This window comes from Ovis aries, chromosome 23, assembly GCF_016772045.2.
Source record: "Ovis aries strain OAR_USU_Benz2616 breed Rambouillet chromosome 23, ARS-UI_Ramb_v3.0, whole genome shotgun sequence".
In the NCBI taxonomy this organism is placed as follows: Eukaryota; Metazoa; Chordata; class Mammalia; order Artiodactyla; family Bovidae; genus Ovis; species Ovis aries.
Genome location: NC_056076.1, coordinates 59,063,136 through 59,069,135, shown reverse-complemented (window position 1 = coordinate 59,069,135; position 6,000 = coordinate 59,063,136).

The following is a 6,000-nucleotide window of genomic DNA, read 5'->3' as shown; positions in this document are numbered from 1 at the left end:
TACTCCTGTATTCTTGCCTGGGAGACCCCATGGGCGGAGGAACCTGGGATCAGTCCATGGGGTCACAAGGAGTCAGACACGACTAAACAGCAACAACAGCCCTGTGCCTACTCTGTAAGTTTTGGAGACAATTAAATAAGTGAGACAGTAGATTTTAAAAATATATTGTGTAAACTGTAATGGACATATATGATTGATTAGTATTGTTAGGACAGCAGTTCATCAATTAGAATGTGGTTATGAAGCTGTAATTGTAACCCTGATATGACAGGGCAGTTCCAAAAAAACAAAACAAAACAGTGATCTCACAAAAAACTCAGTAACTGTGTGTTTCCTAGAAGGAGAATGAATGAGTGGTTGGTGGAAAGGGGTTTGAGGGATGTGGATTTGTATTAACTGCTCAAAGATTATGCAAAGATAATTGTAGAAAGGATAAGTACATTGCAGTCTGTTCCCACCGTGGAATCCTATACAGTGCTCGGAACAAATGATGTAAACCCGTCCAGGCGATGAATCCTGGATCAGTGTGACAATAATACGGAGTGAAGCACGCAGGCACAACACTATGAGTGGATGTGCTCATCTGTGAAAACTCCAGAGGAGGCACAGCTTGTCTGGGCTAATAGAAGTTGTGATAGTGATCACACGGGAGGACTTAGTGACTTCATGGAAGGGGGACTTGCCCGGTGGTCCAGTGGTTAAGGCTCCCCTCTCCCAGTGCAGGGGAACTGGGTCTGACCCCTGGGAAGGGAACCAGAGCTCAGCTGGTAAAGAATCCGCCTGCAATGCACGCAGGAGACCCCGGTTTGATTCCTGGGTCGGGAAGATCCCCTGGAGAAGGGCCAAGCTACCCACTCCAGTACTCTTGGGCTGCCCGGTGGTTCAATCAGTAAAGAATCCGCCTGCAATTCCGGAGATTTGGGTTCAGTCCCTAGGTGGGGAAGATCCCCTGGAGAAGGGCATGGCAACATCCTCCAGCACTGTTGCCTGGAGAATCCCCATGGACAGAGAAGCCTGGCGGGCTACGGTCCATGAGTCACAAAGAGTCAGACACGACTGAGCGACTAAGCACACAGCACAGGAACTAGGTCCCGTGGGCTGCAGTCGAAGGTCTGGCACGGCCAAATAAATAGCATGAAAATAACTTGCTTTTTAAAAAAGTCATGGAAGAATTCCTGAGGAGTTTATAATCTTCCGTTTCTTAATCTGATGCTCTTTGTGTGAGTGTGTTCGATTTGAGAAAATATATCACACTTTTTTTGACTGTACGTTATATATCCACTCAAAGTATAAATAAAGAAATACTGAATGGGGGTGGGTAGGAGCCATGCTAATTGGGCTCACAAAGAAATGATACAACAGTAAAAGAAATATTTATTTAAACTTTTTCAGGATTCACCAGATGGTATCCTTGTTTTTTAATCTTCAAGTGGCAGTTTAAGAAATTCACAGAGGCTGGCATTTGTTAGTGGCAGCAGAAATGAAAATACAGAGCCAAAATGTTATTAAAATCCGAGTGCAGACGAATCAGTATGCTTTTCAGTCCAACCAAATAACAGAACAGTGAACTAAAGATCTGATATATGATTGGAAGACGTGTCAGGATTTTGAAAGGAAACCACAGGGGAGACAATATTAAGATATTAGAGCCAAGAAGTGAGTGTAAAAGACAACTTTATATTCCTTAGAAATGGAAAATGTAGCCATAGAGTGTAGTGGTGAAGTGCCCAAAGTAGAAGGCAAGTGAACTGTGAGGCTGGTCAGTCCTCATCTTAGTGGCCATCAAGATGAAGACACCAGGTGTAACCACTGTATCTTACAACCTCAATTCTGGGCCCGAGCGGTGTAGGCAGAGTTGGTAGGTAGCGGGCTCATGGTGTGAACTCAGATCTTTGAAGCCCAGCACTCAGGCAACTGGGCCCTCTCTGTTTCCAGATGATGTGCAGTTTTTTCTTTGCTCAAGGATTGATTTAGCCCTTGTTTGTACTTGCCCTGCACTCTGGAGGCTGATCTCTCGTACCCTCCAGAGCCCTCCTTGAGTGCCCCCGAGACCTTCTCTGCCACCTAATATGAAACAGTCTTCCCTCTTCATGACGTTCCTTGTTGTCCTCCTTTACAGCTGCAGTCGGCCTGATTTCCCAGGTGGCGGCTTTTTTATTTATCAGTCTCCCAAACTAGACTACAAGCTCCATGCAGTGAAGGCCACGCCTGCTGGGTCTTCAGCTCTTCCTGCCCTGGCCCAGGGGAGATGCTCAACCTTTATGACTATCTGAGGGCCTCCTATGTGGCTCAGCAGTACAGAACCCACCGCCAATGGAGGAGGCGCAGGTTCGATCCCTCGATCGGGAAGATCTCCTGGAGAAGGGTATGGCAACCTTGCCTGGAGAATCCCATGGACAGGAGAGCCTGGTGGGCTACAGTCCATGGTGTCGCAGAGTTGGGCACAACTGAAGTGACTTAGCATGCATGCACGTGTGACTATTAAAAATAAAGCAAGCCTTCATTGTGCCAGGGAATAGGAGTTGTGCGATCCCGCAGACCAAGAGCAGTAGCTGTAACCTCACTCTGCCGTTGACCTTCTGTGCTCTTGAACCTGAGGCTTCCTCTCTCGACCACGGATTTCCTCGTGTGCATAAAAGAGAGGCTTGACTGATTACACTGTCTCCATTTTCTCCATTCTAATTCCCACTCCCTGAATGAAACCAGTTCACAACAACCTGTCAGTGCCTGATGGCTTATTACCATTCCCAGGGAGGGCTGCATTTTAAATAGATAACGCTCCACGTTAATCTCTGTTTTTAGGCTATCAGGCAGCAGGATAATCAGAAAACAGTGGAACTGATCGGAGAGGGAGAATTTTGCCCGAGGGCAGCCTAACCTAAAAGCCTACCTTTATGAGTCAGCTGTCCGCAGAGTTCCTGCTTTTCTGGGCTTCAGCTTCTTCCCTCCTCTCCTGATTTCACAGGGGCTGGAATTTTTAAATTCATTCCTGCCTAGGGAGGGCAGCGGGCCCCTCCGAAGTCTTCCTTCCCTCCAGGGGTGGGTCTCTAGCGACCCCAGATTTCTACTTTCCGTTTCCTAGTGTGGGTTCTATCTGGCAGGCACGCACTGTATTTTTTTTTTTTTTTTTTTCACGCAGGATGGTATCATCTCTTGCCAAGCCTCTAGTTACTGATTGTGTTATTCTTCTGGAACTAAGTGTCCTAAGCAGGAAAATGAATGTCTGGGCAGCCGGGCCCAGTGTTGGCTCAGACAGTAAAACAAAGAGAGGAAGCGCTGTGCGGTAATAACAATATTGGTTTCGAGACAGAACATAGCACTGGCCCAGGAGGGCTCCGTCCAGAGTCATCTTCTCTTGAGCTGTTATGGTTCAGTTGTTGTAAGAACCTACAGCGGTGGGGGCTCCGCTTCCCACCACTGTCCACACACACACACACACACGTGCCCTGTCTCTCTCTAATCGGAGTCCTGCAGAGCCCTAAGCAAGGGCTGTGTGATCTGCCCAGCTGATCCTAGCTCCTGATGAGAGGGAGGGTACATTTTGTCTATTCACAGGCCCCCACCCTTGTTTTCTCCTTTGGCTATCATTTTCCTCCTGGGAGCTGGGCTTCGAGGTGGCCTTCTGTGACGGCTGGGTCTTAACCTACCCTCAGGGATGGGCTGTCTGGCCAGTGCTGGGCGCCTGCCCCCGCCTCCCCCGCCAGCAGGGAAGTGGCTTGGGTCATTGTTTCTCCTCCCAGTGTCTGCTTTCATCTCAGCCTCAAAATCCAGCCCCTCTGCCCTCAAGGTTTATTGCCAGAGGGGTTGATTTCAATAAATAGCCGAGCCATCAAAATGTGCTGGCTCCCATCTCAGTTGTAGAACCATTTTCTTTTTTTTCATGATTCCCAGATTTCAAGAGATCTGGGCAGTTTCCAGGGCCATCATCACTAACACCCTGAATGACAGAGACCCAAGGAGAGGGAAAACTGCAAATGTAAGAGGGACCGTCAGTATCAGCGTGTGTGTGAGTCACTTGCCAGTCGCTTCCGACTCTTTGCGACCCCGTGGAGCCTAGGCCACCAGGCTCCTCTGTCCATGGGATTCTCCAGGCAAGAATGCTGAGGTGGGTTGCCGTGCCCTTCTCCAGGGGATCTTCCCAACACGGGGATTGAACCCGGGTCTCTCATGTCTCCTGCACTGGCAAGAGCGTTCTTTACCACTAGCACCACCTGGGAAGCCCCATCAGTATGGCTTGTGAAAAATGTACCCCTCCCCTACTGTTTTCTAAGAAAGGAAAAGGCTACATGGCAACCCACTCCAGTATCCTTGCCTGGAAAATCCTATGGACAGAGAAGCCTGGTAGGCTACAGTCACAAACATCTTTCTTGGTAGAGTTTGCCTTAAACGTTTTTTGCCTCCAGAATGAAACTTTCCGGTTCTAACTAGAAATGTAGCTTACGGCTACCATCCCCACGCGTCTACATGAGATCAGGGGACCAAAACCACCCGCATCTCCTGAGAACCTGAAATGCAGACTCTTGGCCCCATTCCAGACCTACTGCGTCAGAATCTGCCTTTTAAGACCTTCTCCAGGGGATTCTTATGCTCCTTAAAGGCCAAGAGACACTGTGATCCTCACTCACTGTTAACTTTTTTTAAACTATGTAATCTGAGGGCATTTAGAGGGCTTCCCTGCTGGCTCCATGTAATCTGAAAGCATTTAGAGGGCTTCCCTCGTGGCTCAGAGGTTAAGCATCCGCCTCCAATGCGGGAGACTCAGGTTCCATCCCTGGGTAGGGAAGATCCCCTGGAGAAGAGAATGGTAACCCACTCCAGGGAAGATCCCTTGGAGAAGGGAATGGTAACCCACTCCAGTATTCTTGCCTGGAGAAGCTTGGTAGGCTACAGTCCACAGGGTCGCAAAGAGTCAGACTCGACTGAGCAACTTCACTCACTCACTCTGTGCCCACAATAGGCTGAGGTCAACCATTTACAGGGAAACTGGAAACAAGAAAGTGCATTGATTTCCATGTACTTAGTGGTTAGAAAAGAGAAGAAAAAAACCTCTGACACCTGCTGGGATGTGTAAAAATTTTCCATCCTTTTTTTTTTTTTTTTTTAAATGTTTATTTGATTAGGCTGCAACAGTTCTTAGCTGTGGTGTGCAGGCTCTAACTCCCTGACCAGGGATGGAAGCCAAGCCTCCTGCATTGGGAGCTCGGAATCTTAGCCACGGGACCACCAGGGAAGTTTCCTCATGCTTTTCTTGTTTGACTTGTTTGGGCTTATTGGTAAAAAGCAGATTGGGAGTTGTTTGTTTGTGTTTTTTGTTTTCCGTATTTTTGAAAGACAAAGAAAGCATACTCTGCTCTCAGGCCAACAGACATAGTAGACAAATTTTAAATGCTTTAAGAGCTTTTGTAAAATAAGTAAACCAATGGGATGTTTAATGTTAGTTATCTCTAGATAATGTTAGATAATGTTAGTTATCTCTGTGAAGGAGCTGTCCTCTTTAACTAGGTGTTTGTGGGAGGCAGCGAGAGATGCTCCGAGCTGGCTTTTTGTTGACTTCTAGTCGTCAATGGACACACCTTTAAAATAACCACTATTGTATTGTCTTGTAGTGGGAATGCGAGGGGCTCCCCTTAGACTAGATCTTAAACAAGTTATTATGACTGTTTATAATTCTTTATAACTTTTGTACTTGAGGAGGAGGGCAGAGATGAGGAAAGGAGCTTTGTAGAATCAGAAGTTCAGTGGGGAGGGATTGGCCTAGTAACTCCCATTTAAACTTGTGCCTAATTTTCTTAGATATTAACTACATAGAATAACATATAGGTCAAATTTTTTCCACATCATAATTTCTTAAACACTAGAATACACAGAATATTAAATATGTACCATCTCCTCCCCAAATGTTAATCCTAAAGATCTGATTGTCTTAAACATTTCTATACCTAATTCAAATTCTTCTCCAGGTTGAAAGATAGCATTTGAAAAAAAAGAAACTATTCTTTC